The sequence below is a fragment of the Taudactylus pleione genome, unplaced genomic scaffold (genome assembly GCF_031769625.1).
Source record: "Taudactylus pleione unplaced genomic scaffold, aTauple2 ptg000055l, whole genome shotgun sequence".
Lineage (NCBI taxonomy): Eukaryota > Metazoa > Chordata > Amphibia > Anura > Myobatrachidae > Taudactylus > Taudactylus pleione.
In genome coordinates this window covers 6,360,563-6,375,794 of record NW_028284457.1, presented here as the reverse complement: position 1 = coordinate 6,375,794, position 15,232 = coordinate 6,360,563, and the positions used below count along the sequence as shown (strand labels likewise).

Genomic DNA, 15,232 nt, shown 5'->3' with positions numbered 1-15,232 from the left:
AGAAAGGTTTGGCCAGGTGACCCCATCAGGTGTGTCCCTTGGCTGTAGCATTACCCTCCACTAGTGGAGCCTGGTGCTGGTTATAAAAATATGGGAGACCCCTATGCAAATTTTTCCCCATATTTTTAGAACTAGGACCAGCTCAGAAAGCCTGGTGCTGGTTCATTAAATACAGGGGACCCCTGACACATTTTGTTCCTCATATTTTTTGAACCAGGGCCGACTCAAAGAGCACGGGGCTGGTTATACTCTTAGGGGGGAACCCCACATAATTTTTTTTATTTTACGATTTTTAGCTTTTATTATAGTCAGAAACATGCACTGATCACACTGCATAATCACTGCATGGTTCTGCTAAACACGTTGCTCAGCAGGAGGTCTATTTCAAATTTCTGTTTTGGCTCGAGTTTGCTTAATTTACACCTGTGTTTGCAATGACGATTCTTGGTAAATCCCCATATTGTACTCCTGTCTATGGAAAGTACTTGCAAGTTTGGCCGATGGTGTATTTATTTCTATTTGTGTTTCTTCACTCTTGTTTTGCTGAGAGAATCATGATTTTGGAGTCTGCTTATAGTACAGTATATTTTTGACTTTCACACTACTGTACACTACAGTACTTTACACTGTGTGGGTAGTGGATAATGTACATTTGTAAACCACACTGGCCTACACTTAATTAGCAAAGCCTACTGTATACTGTAGAATAGGTTTTAAGACCCCAACATTCTTGACTATGGTATTTTGTTACAAAAGACTCCTAGTACTGTACATCATGAGAAATGGGGAAATTATTATAAGTAATTATTTTCCAGTGGGAAAGATTTTCACTGTTGCCCAGTGTAATTCTTGTACAGTACTGTATGTTGCTGTATTGGTATTAACTTGTCGTACAGTACTGTATTCCTGTGTATTTGTTTGTCCTGTTATTGAGGGTTTGGCTAAAGAATTGTACTTTAGTAGAGTAGTTTTCATTTTTCTCAAATTTTGTTAAGGCAACTGACATTAGTGTTTTTTTTACCACAGTATCTGAGGAGCAGGAGGCACCAGAGGAGGAGGCGCCTTGACCAAGCTCCCCTACATGTAAGTACTGTACTAGTGTACATTGGACCTGATTCAGACCCACTTGCAAGCGGGGGCGCGCTCGCTGCCGATATTTCAAAACTGCGCATGCGTATGCATCCCAATGCGCATGCGGGAACCACTGCGAGTGGTCTGGTAGGGCTCGCTCGCCCAGCATAGACAGCCCATCTGAATGAGTGACAGGAGAGGGCGCTTGTGAGTGGTAACAGGGGCAGGGCACTACTAACGGAGGAGTGGAGGTGCGAACGCAGGCGTGCCTGAGTGTTGCAACACCATTTCAGAGGTGTGCATAATTAAAGGGTAGTTTCATAGTTCACGTCACTTGGTGAAATTTCCCACTGAAGTGCTCGCAGTGCTTGCGGCAGGGTATAGTCAACCTTAAGTGATGCGAGCACATTCGATGGTGCTCGATGTACCAATGTTTTTAGGCACTTCCAGGAGATGACGTACGCAAGTGGGCGTTTTATGAATGGATGGTGGGCGTCTACATACACAAAGTGATTGCACGCCAAGACATAGTGGGTGTGCTTATGTCTTGCCTTGTGATTGCTTGCCTTGCTGAGTGTTTGCCAGATTTGCATAAGCTGGAAGCGAGCGATCGCATGTTGTGAGTCGGTCTGAATCAGGTCCATTGTGTTCTACTAATGGACAAAGTTTCCTTCTATGAATGTCTCCCTCCTGTACTGTACTGTAGCTTATTAAAGCCATTAGTGTATTTGAAAGTTTCTATCTCTACACATACAGTACTGTATATACCACAAAACTGCAATGGTATAAAGAAAAACACAGCAATGTACTCATACTATAAGTTAATACTGTACATTGTGTTCTACAATTGTACTTTTCCTTTAAAAAAATGTCTCCTGTACTTTACTGTAGCTTACTGAAACCTTTAATGTATTTGAAAAATTCAATTGGTACACATACAGTACTGTATTCCACGGAACTGTAGTGGTGTAAAGCCACACTGTAATCCTACCCTTTCTGTCCAATAAATTATTTACCACACTGTACTTGCTGTAGCACCTAGCAATTATTTTTTTCCATTTATTAAAAGTCTTAATTATGGAAATACTATATTTTATTTCCCTACAGTACATCATCATTGCTGCACATCGTGACCAACCCCAGAGAAGGAAGCTGGCAGCCTCCAGCCCAAAGTAATACCCCTTTTACACCGACTGAAATATCCCGGGTTGATGCACGTGAACGCGCATAATCCCGGGAATTTCGTCGGTGTGAACGGATCAACCCGGGTCCAGTGACCCGGGGATCCGACCCTGCTCCATTGCAGGGTTGGGCGCGGGTTATTCCCGTGTCACCCTGCAATGTAAACGGCGCGGCCCGGCTCATGATGACCCGGGTCGCGCCGCATGCCGCCTGATTGGCCGGCTTCAGTGGCGCTTGGAGATGACATCATCTCCAAGTGGCCACTGCAAGCAGCGCCTGGCCGAGCGGCACGAAGCAGCGCACCCCACCCGCTCTCCCTGCCTCTGGACCACTGCAGGATAAAGGTAAGTAGGTCGCGGAGGGGGGAGGGAGGGGAAAAGTGCTGCTCACCGTCGCCGGGCAGCCGGGTCAGTTCTGACCTGGGCCAGGTGTGAACGGTGCCGACTCGGGCATAGCCCGGGTCGGCGCTGCAGTGTAAGGGGTTTGCCCCGGGTCTGATCCGGGTTGGAAACGTGTTCCAAATCCCGGGTCAGACCCGGGGATTTTGGTGTAAAAGGGGTATAAGTCTTGCACTATAGAGTTTATCATACTTCTCTTCCTTTTTAGAATTTCTACAGTATCTCCTACTGTGTACTGAACTGTAGCTTACAGTATTAACTTACAATATGAGAACATTACTGTGTTTTTCTTTTCTTTACACAGAATAACTCAATATGGTTATGGAGGTAGATGTGGGTGAGGAGGATGCAGAAGCAACCAGCCCTCCACAAGAGACTAAGTACTACTGTACTGTACTTCTCTTCATTTTAAGAATGACCCCCTCCTCTACTGTACCTTGTTATATATACCTTGTTATATCACTAAGTACTATATTTGAAATATTTTATAATGTCCCCACATGAACTGTACCATCTTTGGTCACAACTCTATTTTACTTTACTTTATTTGTAACCAAGCAGTGACTAAGATTAAACTACTATGCACACAAGCAAACAGGAACACTGCAATATTACTATGTGATCTATAGATCATCCATATATTTAACTTGCTGCTTAAACTCCCCAAGATATCTGCAGGTTTTATTGACATAAAAGGTTTCACTTTATCCACTTCATTACCCAATGATAAAGATAATTTTTATATGAATCTTGGCTGTTGTCAGAATGAACCAAGGTACAGTATCTAGATCAGTAGACACAGGGTATTGTGTCATTGGCAATTAAGTAACAACTATAAATGGTGAATTTGGAACAAAGATTAAGAAGTAATTTCACCCAATAATCGGGGCAATTTAGATAGTGACACCAAAATCAATGTACAAACGAACATAGATACAGACACACGCACTAAAGAGGTAATAAGTAACCCTTTATCTACCAAACTGTGAGATAGTATCTAACAAATCAATGAATGGTAGATTAATCTTTCTAAAGAACATTTGCTGGTAACGTGAGGGCGCAACTTTTCCTGTTGGAAAATTTTAATAACACTACGCACTATTTGTTCACTATATAATATTTTAATATTTTGCCATTACTTTTAATAGATACACAATAAATAATTTTTTATTTTTTTTACTACTACATGGAAGGATATACTTGTTTGCAAGTGGGGGATAAGTGCACCAAGTAATAACCCCCTTTCTTTGGCCTATTTGAAGTTATCATTTAGAGGGGTATTGGTAGCACTCCTATATATTGTGAGGATCCGTTGAAGGGTATAATAGACAATAATCTATATTATACAACGGTAACTATCCCCCACACACCTCTTACATACATTTGGTGATAAGAGAGTGACTGGTACGGAAAACTACTCTCTTTCTTTGAAGTAACACAATTACCCCTAGTAGTGTGTAGAGACAAATTATATATTTTTTTTATTTTCACAGTCCCTGACCCCCAACAGGAGCTTGAAGTGGAGGAGGAGGAGGAGAAGGAGACATGGCCTGCCAGCCCTGCCAGTACTGTACTGTACTCCTCTTCATTTTCATAATGGCCCCCCCTGTACTGGTTTTTTTTTTCATTGTTTTCACACTCTCTGGGCTAATGTGAGTGTTTTTTTTTTTTTCACCCTATGTAGGCCCATGTGAGTGTCGTACAGTATTTTAGTACAGTAGGGCTTAATTTTTTCCTAATTGTTTTGAATTTGATTCAAACTTACATAAGTGTTTTCTTTATAGAAGAAAAACTTTTTTACTCCGCACAGAGTAAAAATGTATGGTTTATTGATATAGTTAAACCAAAATTTTAAATAATTATGCAAGAGACTTTTAGATGTCTCTCACCTGATCTTATAGTTGGTGGTGCACCCAGGAGCCAAATATAGTATACTAGGCAAACGAGAGGGAAAAAGAAGGCTCTTTTTGTGGGGCACTCTTATCTAATAATCTATGTTTAAAATATAACTTTTATTATATACTTTTAAAATTGTGATATCATACGGTAAATAGGAGACTATGCCCAATAAGTGGGACTTTTACTAAATATACAGACCTGTGACACAGACATACATTGAACATATAATTCGTTTTTTACAAAAATGAAAAATAATGAAAATATTTGGCAGTATGATTTGAGAATAAAAATTTTCAAAAAGGTAGTCAAGGTATACGAATAAACAAAAAGCATATGGATACATACATAGAACATATAAGTGATTTTATCATCAAGCAATGGCGAGATATTTATCAATATAATTAAAAAGTGGAAATTCTCATGCAGGGTACATTCCTTATTAAATTAGGTAGGTTATGTATCAATGATACATTGCATCCATGTGTTCAAATATATTTGAAGGTAAATCCTGAATATAGCAATCAAATATTCTGTCAACCATATGAGACTCCCACACAAAATCTAGCAGGAAGGAGAGAGTTAACTAGATTTTCTCTAGATCATACACAATGTCAATTTTTATCAAAAAGATATTCTAGCAAAAGAGATATCTTTGTCACCTCAAAGCAGTTTGTCAGAGATCGTGCACAACATCAATACTTATCAGATAAATATTCTAGCAAGAAAGATGTTTTTATGTCACCTCAAAACAGTTTATCAGAGATATATAATAGCAATGAAGATAATATGTCCTCTTATATGCAATTCCAAGATACATGCATGAATAAATGAAAACAGAATCTACAAGGCATATATTGAATCTTCAGTCATAGATCATATATGTGTGCAGAGGTAAGTATGAAATTGACATAGAAAAAACATGTATGTGAGGATCAGAGTTACTAATCACATTCAGGTAATACAGCATAGGGGAAACATTTATAAGTGTCGGAGTAGTCCCATGTGGGGAAGATACATATTACCACATCAGTAGATCAATATAAGGAAGGAGGTGGAAGTCGGCGTGTGCACCCGCCGAGATGCTCCATCAGTCACCGCTGCATCATCTAAGGAGATCAGGACGCGCATTTCGCCTATTAGGCTTGGTCACCCGCACATAGTCAGAGAGTCTCAGCTCTCTGTTTAAATACTAGTCACCGGGAATGACTCCCGGCTAGTGAAAGTGAAAGAGGGTCTTCCATTGGTTGTCCGGGACACGTGATGTGTCACTGCTGTGCTCTAACTGTCTATTGGATAATCAGGTCACCTGATGTAAACATTACCAGGAAAAGGGGAATATCGAGAGAGATAATCATTCTCTTGAGTATATGTCAGCGCTATTGTATATGCGATTTATCCAGTTACCCATAGTTGGTCAAATTAGAGATCAAAAATAGAAATTATATAGTTATGTGGAGAAACAGAAAGGGGGTAAGTGGAAAAATAATAATACAGATAAATATAATAATAATAATAATAATGAAAATAAAGATAAAAATAAATATAAAATATAAAAATAATAAAAATAAAAAAAACGGACATTAGGAAGTTATAAGAAGAAAATAGAAATATAAGAAAAGTAGGACTCCATAGCGCTGTGCATAAGGGCAAATGTACCAGTAGAGAGTCCAATTATATATACTAATACATATATTTTGGTACCTATGGTACGATCATATTTCTATTTTCTTCTTATAACTTCCTAATGTCCGTTTTATTTATTTTTATTTTTATTATTTTTATATTTTATATTTATTTTTATCTTTATTTTCATTATTATTATTATTATTATTATTATTATTATATTTATCTGTATTATTATTTTTCCACTTACCCCCTTTCTGTTTCTCCACATAACTATATAATTTCTATTTTTGATCTCTAATTTGACCAACTATGGGTAACTGGATAAATCGCATATACAATAGCGCTGACATATACTCTAGAGAATGATTATCTCTCTCGATATTCCCCTTTTCCTGATAATGTTTACATCAGGTGACCTGATTATCCAATAGGCAGTTAGAGCACAGCAGTGACACATCAGGTGTCCCGGACAACCAATGGAAGACCCTCTTTCACTTTCACTAGCCGGGAGTCATTCCCGGTGACTAGTATTTAAACAGAGAGCTGAGACTCTCTGACTATGTGCGGGTGACCAAGCCTAATAGGCGAAATGCGCGTCCTGATCTCCTTAGATGATGCAGCGGTGACTGATGGAGCATCTCGGCGGGTGCACACGCCGACTTCCACCTCCTTCCTTATATTGATCTACTGATGTGGTAATATGTATCTTCCCCACATGGGACTACTCCGACACTTATAAATGTTTCCCCTATGCTGTATTACCTGAATGTGATTAGTAACTCTGATCCTCACATACATGTTTTTTCTATGTCAATTTCATACTTACCTCTGCACACATATATGATCTATGACTGAAGATTCAATATATGCCTTGTAGATTCTGTTCTCATTTATTCATGCATGTATCTTGGAATTGCATATAAGAGGACATATTATCTTCATTGCTATTATATATCTCTGATAAACTGTTTTGAGGTGACATAAAAACATCTTTCTTGCTAGAATATTTATCTGATAAGTATTGATGTTGTGCACGATCTCTGACAAACTGCTTTGAGGTGACAAAGATATCTCTTTTGCTAGAATATCTTTTTGATAAAAATTGACATTGTGTATGATCTAGAGAAAATCTAGTTAACTCTCTCCTTCCTGCTAGATTTTGTGTGGGAGTCTCATATGGTTGACAGAATATTTGATTGCTATATTCAGGATTTACCTTCAAATATATTTGAACACATGGATGCAATGTATCATTGATACATAACCTACCTAATTTAATAAGGAATGTACCCTGCATGAGAATTTCCACTTTTTAATTATATTGATAAATATCTCGCCATTGCTTGATGATAAAATCACTTATATGTTCTATGTATGTATCCATATGCTTTTTGTTTATTCGTATACCTTGACTACCTTTTTGAAAATTTTTATTCTCAAATCATACTGCCAAATATTTTCATTATTTTTCATTTTTGTAAAAAACGAATTATATGTTCAATGTATGTCTGTGTCACAGGTCTGTATATTTAGTAAAAGTCCCACTTATTGGGCATAGTCTCCTATTTACCGTATGATATCACAATTTTAAAAGTATATAATAAAAGTTATATTTTAAACATAGATTATTAGATAAAAGAGTGCCCCACAAAAAGAGCCTTCTTTTTCCCTCTCGTTTGCCTATAAGTGTTTTCTTTCACAGTACCTGAAGTGCCCTACTGCCATCTGGTGGAGATAAGGAGAAGAAAGACAGCACTGTTTCTGGTAAGGCTTAGATCTTTTATGGACACACTAGTAGAGTGGTTCCCAAACTTTTTTGAATCACGGCGCCCTAGAGTATCAGCATTTTTTCCGTGGCACCCCTGAGCCAAAAGTTTCTTATTGAGAAATTCAGAAAAAAATTTAATTAAGTAAATTGTGCATCTATGTCACCCTTAGGTTCAGTTATTTGGTGGTTGACAGGGCTGTTCTTTTTGTCCACATATTCTTTGATTGGCAGCCATTATCATTGGTTTTGACTATCACACTGAATAAAATTAATTTTATTTGGTACAGGATCACCTATCCAAGGCACTCCTGCAAGTGTCCTGAGGCAGCCCAGGGTGCCACGCAACACAGTTTGGGAACCACTGCAGTAGGGCAGCACAGACGGTGTAATGGTTAGCATTACTACCTCACAGCACTGAGGACTTGGGTTCGTTTCCCACTATGATCCCAACTGTGCGGAATTTGTATATTCTCCCTGTGTTTGCGTGGGTTTCCTCCGGGTACTCCGGTTTCCTCCCACACTCCAAAAATATACTGGTAGGTTAATTGGGTCCCAACAAAAATTAACCCTAGTGTGTATGTATGTGGTAGGGAACTTAGATTGTAAGCTCCACTGGGGCAGGGAATGATGTGAATGGACCAATATTCTCTGTATAGCGCTGCGGAATATGTGTGCGCTATATAAATAAGTGGTAATAACAATAATAATAGTGTATAGTTACTCAGTTTTACTTTGATTTTACAATAAAGTATTTTTCTTTTACACACACCTAATCATAGACAAGTTGGCTATGGAGACCAACTGTTCCATAGCCAAGGAGATGGAATGGTTTCTTTAAGTAATGCAGTGGTGCGAGAGAGTTAGGGTATATTTATCAAAGTTCAATTTTAAATTCGATTTGATATTCAATTTAGCTCACCTCAAATCGAATAGCCAAATCCCTCATCAAATCTATAATTTACTATTATTCGATTTGTTGTTCGATTTACAAATCGAATTCGATTTAGGTTGATTTTGAAAAGTGATTTCTTGTTCGGTTTTGACTTTAAAATGACAAATTGAATATCAAATCGAACTCCATTTTGAATTTTCCAAATCAGAACTGATTACTATTGCTCACAATAGCCCACAAGCCCTATAAATGGTAATTAGCAATTACTAAAGACCCTGGCACATCCTTTAAAAGAGCAACAGCTATAGAGTTTTGTTGCTCATTCTCCAGATCAGTGTTTCCCAACCTTGGTCCTCAAGGCACACTAACAGTCCAGGTTTTAGTGATAACCATTTGTGCCCAAACAAGGCTAAGTCAAAATAACGGAGGTTCAAATTAAGACACCTGTACTCAAGTATGGCTATCCTTAAAACCTGGACTGTTAGTGTGCCTTGAGGACCGTGGTTGGGAACCTCTGCTCCAGATACACAGCAGAGAGAGGGCTTTGCAAGGAATAGTGACATCACTTTGTGAGTATTACAGAATTTCACTATCCTTTGTCTAAGTACATTATGGAGGCTGGAAGAAGAAGGCAAAGAGAGAGGGTAGTGGAGGAGAGAGTGGAGGTTCAGAGAGATCCTTCTGGAGCAGGAAATGAAGCAGCATTTGCAGAAAGAGTTACAGAGGATGCTGGTGGCCAGGAGTCTGATGCTATGTTTGAACCTCAACCTGGAAAAAAAACTAAATCTGGCAGGAATATTTGTTTTAGTTTTGCCGAAAATTGTGCATCAGTTGATGCTTTGCTGCCGAATTATGATGAATTATTAGGGAGGAGTGCAAAAAAAACATCTGCTACATGGAAGTCTACCATGTGGCAAGTGGCTGTAGATGCGGTAAATTCTGTTGGCATTTTAAAGCGTACAAAACTACATTGTTTAAAAAACTCTTTTCTGCCAGACGTCCATTGGTGAAGCAAAAAATGGGTGATGAAAGGTCTTCTGGTAGTGGCTCACCACAAGATGTGCAATATAACGAGTATGAGAAAGTTAAATCGATTATACCAAACTTGTTGCCAGGCTCAATGTGAATGACACTGATGCACCACAACGTCGGCGTGTGCCTGGTGAGTACTTTAAAATTTCTCTGCATATACCAATACTAACATATGTCACACATTTTTGTGTTAGAATCTAACTTTTTTTTTTGTTTATTTTTGTAGCCATGTTTTTTTTGCCAATCATATAAGGACACATACATCTGTAATTGTATGTTATGTGCCTGTAATTAGTTTAATGTTACTGTTTGTTTGCAGCACAAAGGAAAAGTGCAGCTGTTCCTTCACCAGACCCACAACTTGATGAGGAATTGGCTGGTAATTGTTTGTTTAAGTAGTTGTATACTGAAATCAATTAAACTAACACTCCTTTTTTCAACACCTACAAACCGAAAAATCTATAATTAATTAGCTAATTGCTAATTAATTATAGATAGGTTGCTCCAGCTGACATTGTTAGTCTAAATGCCTGGCTCTTTTTCTGTGACTATTGCAAAGGTAAATTTGTTAATTGATTGTTAAACCAAACCCAACAAAATGTGAAATATACTTACACCTAAAATAGTTGGTAATAAGTGAAGCCCTAATCTGCCTTCCACTTTCTGAACTCACAGAGTCATTTGATTGTAACAACACCTGCTCGTCTATTGCATAATCTGGGGGTAGTGGTTGATTTAATGCCAAATTATGCAATAGGCAGCAGCAGAGCACAATATCTCACACTTTAGCAGGATGATATAATAATATGCCTCCTGATTTGTCAAGACACCTGAACCTAGTTTTTAATAGCCCAAAAGTGCGTTCTATCACAGATTGAGTGGATATATGTGCCTCTTTATACTTATGCTCAGCAGGAGTATGCGGTTACAACAGTGGAGTCAGAAGCTATGAAGTACAGGCATAGCCTAAATCACCTACACGATAAAATAAAAAAACAGTTAACACCAGAACAATGACCTATGATTAAAAAACAAAAGAAAACATCACTTACTCAGCAACCATCCCTCTGGCATTTGGGCCGACTCAAATTTGGCAGAGAGGGATGAATTTCTCAGGATGTAGGCATCATGACAGGAACCAGGATAGCCAGTTACAACACTCATGATTTTTAGTTTTGCATCAGAGACCACCTGCACATTCATAGAATATGCATGATGTCAATTTATGTAGAGGTGTGCAGTATTCCTGGGTGGTCTCAGCCAATGTGTGTGCAAAATATAGCTCCGAGGACATTAGGCATGCCTGCAAGACTATAGGAGGCTACCCTAAGTTCATGCCACTGTGATTCATGGCTGGGAAAGCAGATGTAGGTGGTGCAGAGGGGGGGTCAGTGTAGCCATGACTTGTCTAAGGTGCCTAGTAAATGTAGGCTGAGATATAGCTAGCACTCTCCCAGACACTGACTGAAAGGAGTCAGTTGCAAAAAATGCAGAGCACACAGCAGTTTGTGCAGGCCTGATAAGGCACAAGATCGTGCAGTGTCTGGCTCAAGCTGAGTCTTGACGAGGTCATACAGCATCATAAGGTTGGAACGTGTGAGGCAGAACATCTGTACAACCTCGCCAGCAGATAATGCATTGAGATTTAACTGCCCACAGAAGAAGCTAGGCCTGCGAAAGCTCTGCGGTACATCAATAAGCTGCTGTTGTTAGTCTACTTCAGGCTCCCGGGTCCTCTGAGTCTCAGGATGTAGGCAAGCTCCCAACATTGCATAGCCTGGATTAGCCATTTTTCCTACAGACACAGTGCAGCAGATGCTTCTGTCCACTTTTATAATGATGCCAATGAATTTTCTACCAATACAATGAGGTTTCCAAGCTTAAATCGACTGTATGGAGTGAGCCTATTATTTGGGTGGTTTGAAATTCGATTTGGTGATCGATTTGAAGTTCGATTTGAAATCAAATAATAGTAAATAAGGTATTTGTGTGTTGCTCAATGTAAAAGTAAAAATGTTTTACCGATGTTCGATTTAGAGTGGGATTTGAGAAAAATTTGGTTTACTGTTTGAGTTTACATTAGATTTAGCCTTTAGTAAATACCCAAAAGGTAAAATCAATGAAATTTGAATGTAAAATCACTCAAAAATCAAAATCAACCTTTAGTAAATTTACCCCTTATAGGGCCCATACACCTAAATGATTCACATAAGATCAGATTCATCATATGATTTCCCTTCAATCAACACAAGTCAAGTCGTTCCGTTTTGATGGTATTTTTACACACGTTTTTCATGCGATCAATCGTAAGATCATTGCGTCACTATACGACGGATCGTGTAATCGTGTGCACCTCAAAAACCATGCGATCATGCAATCGATTGGGTATAAATTTAAATAGAGGGCTGTGATTAACTGGGGTATAGAAACAGCCTGACTCTTCAGCTGTGCGCACTCCTGTTTGCTCTGTGATTAGTGAGGCTTGGTTTTTACCCTGCCGAGCGCTCCACATTGCTAGCTACTGTGCATTGCTTTGTATTGCCTGGCTTTACAAAGTGCTTCTTGCTCTATTTACTGTGGTCGGTCTGTTTTCTGCATTTTTGTGGTGATGGATCCCTGCCGTTATAGAGCACTGCTGTCCTTTGCTGTGGTCAAGTTGAGTGAGGAGAGGGCCCAGCATAGGAGGAGGATGAGGTCCTGCTGGACCAAGGATTGGCTGCTGGAGAGGGAGAGTCGATCCGACATGCCCATTCTGATGGAGATGAGGGAGAACAATCCGGACGACTACCGCAACTTCCTGAGGATGGATGACCCCACCTTTCAGGAATTGATGCATCTGGTGACCCTCTATATCCGGAAGCAGGACACCAAATTTCGGATGGCCATCACGGCCGAGGAGAGGCTCGTGGCTACGCTGAGGTACCTGGCTACGGGACGCTCCTTTGAGGACCTAAAGTTTAGGACCCGCATCTCGGCTCAAGCTTTGGGACGCATTATCCCGGACACATGCAAGGCTATTGTCAAGGTGCTGCAGTTCCGTTACTGTAAGGTAAATTAAAACACACACACCGCCTTTTTTTTTTTTTTTAAATCTCTGAAATTTTTTATTAATACTCTCTGTATTTTTTCAATGGTGACTTAAATTAGCATAATCTCTTATGTGAAATGTATAAATATAATTATCTATATATGTTGATATAAACATGGGTAAAATCTTAAAACTATCAGCAATTTACCCAAACCCTGGTAAGTATGTTGCAGACTGAGGTTTGGTGTTTGTTCCCCAGAATCCAGGGGCGCAAACACATGCTGATTGCAAAATCAGTGGTCCCAGCCCCACTGTCATGCACTTCCAACATGTGTTCCAAGCCACCTGAGAGTCTGGGGCCCAAATACCATGCTGCATTCCGCACCATACTTACAAGGGAGTGTGCAACGTTAAAAATTACAAAAAACGGTTTGGTCAAAGACCTATCAATTATTATAAAATATAATTTTCCTCATTATCTTCACGTAATAGTGCAAATAAATTTGGTGGAGAGGGTGGGCTAGAAGTCGTTTGGTATGATGTTGCCGTTGGATTTATATTTTCGTATGAGAAGTTTGGCGGTGTAGGATGGTAGGTGGAGGTGCTTGGGGGGGGGCTGATTTGTTTGGCTGGAGGAGGTGTTTGCTGGGCCAGGATGGTTGGTGGAGGAATAGGTTGGTAGGAGGAGGTACTTGGGGGGGGGTGAGTTTTTTGGCTGCAGGAGGTGTTTGCTGGGCCAGGATGGTAGGTGGGGGGGGGTGGAGGAAGGTAGGAAGAGGATGGTTGGTTTGGATTTTGGTAGAAAGAGGTAGGTTGATGCAGAGTTTGGTAGGTGGGGTTTCTGGCTGGTAGGGTGGGTAGTTTACCGTTGGTGGATGGTATGTTTGTCTGGAATAGTAGGTACAGGTGTTTGGAATGACTGGTGGAGTCATGATGTAACTTTCTGATGTCAGTAGACATTGCCTTGCTTTAAAAATAAGGGGGGTCATTCAGACCCACTCACGAGTGGCAGTACGCTCGCAAGTGGGTCGATGTTCCCCACTGCGCATGCGCACGACGGAGGGAGCTCCGTCGTGCGCATGCGTGAGACCCGGCGAGCAACGGGCTTTCCATCGCTCCGGGTCTCGCACCAAAGGGGGCGTACTGTCGATGTTGATTGACAGCACGCCCCCTTTGGTGGGCGTGCCGGGGGCGTGCCTGCCAGACGGAGGCGTTCCCATGGGAACGCCTACCGTCTGAAGCCGGCCCCACTGACATCACTAGTGATGTCAGTGGGAGTGATTTTGGCTCTGATAGAGTTAAAAATCACTCCTGGCCTTGCGGCTGGGAAACCCGACCGCAGGGTTTCCCTCGCAAGTCCGATGGTCGCGATGGTCAAGACCATCGCGACCATCTTTTTGCACGCTCGTATATGCTGCGGGTGGTGACCCACAGCTGTACGAGCGTCCTGGAGGACGCTCCATTTTAATGGAGGAGGGCCCTGATTCAGAGCGAGCGCTCTGGTCAGAGCGTCCGGCTCTGAATCAGGGCCAAGGTCTGATGTCAGTCTTTCAAATTGAATCCATTGCTCATGGACCATTTCTCGGACTGCTGCACTGACATAAGCCGCAAAGTTGTCAAATTGATCGGGTGGCTTCAATAAGACCTGTCTGGCCTGTAGAAGTAGTGGGTCTTCTTCCCTTGCTGCATTTTTGTTTTTCCTCTTGATTTTTGGAAATCGGTGTTGTGGTGGTTGGAATGTCAACTGGATGAACTTCTCTTTGTAGGTCCGGTGTACTTATCATATCTGTGCTTGAGTTCTCAGATGTCTGTTTAAAAATAGAAAACAATAAAAATATAAGCGTTTAATGTAATTTCAAATTTATTTCACAGTTCACAACAACAACAGAAGAGTGGCTTGCCATTGGGGAGGAGTTTGAGAGCCGTTGGCACCTCCCTAACTGCGGCAGAGCAATCGATAGCAAGCATATAAGGATTAACCAACCTGCCAACAGTGGATCCTACTACTATAATTATAAGGGCTACTTTAGTATAGTTCTGATGGCTGTGGAGAACGCAAATGACGAGTTTGTGTTTATCGTTGTGGGTAAGAATGGGTGTTCTTCTGATGGAGGCTCCTTTCAGAAGACGTCATTGTACGAGAGGCTCACCACTAACACTCTACATTTGCCGTCCAGAGAGGCAACAAAACATGGCCTCAATTTTGTCTTTGTGGCTGACGAGGCTTTCGCCCTTCATGAACATTTAATGAAGCCATTTCCACAGAGGGCCTTGGACCATGATAAGCGGGTGTTCAATTACCGCCTATCACGTGCAAAGCGAATTGTGGAGAACGC

The 15,232-nt window shown here is 40.5% G+C and overlaps 1 protein-coding gene and 1 long non-coding RNA gene across 2 annotated transcripts in view; one reads left to right on the top strand and one right to left on the bottom strand.

Moving 5' to 3' along the window:
* The window catches only part of LOC148535159 (hematopoietic prostaglandin D synthase-like), a 112,408-nt gene that overhangs the window by 36,065 nt on the left and 61,111 nt on the right, over nt 1–15,232 (bottom strand). The gene's annotated exons all lie outside the window — the stretch shown is intronic.
* On the top strand, nt 9,911–12,557 carry LOC148535160 (uncharacterized). Its single transcript, XR_015876015.1, has 3 exons — nt 9,911–9,998; nt 10,188–10,247; nt 12,497–12,557. It is a non-coding gene; the product is annotated as an uncharacterized LOC148535160 (long non-coding RNA).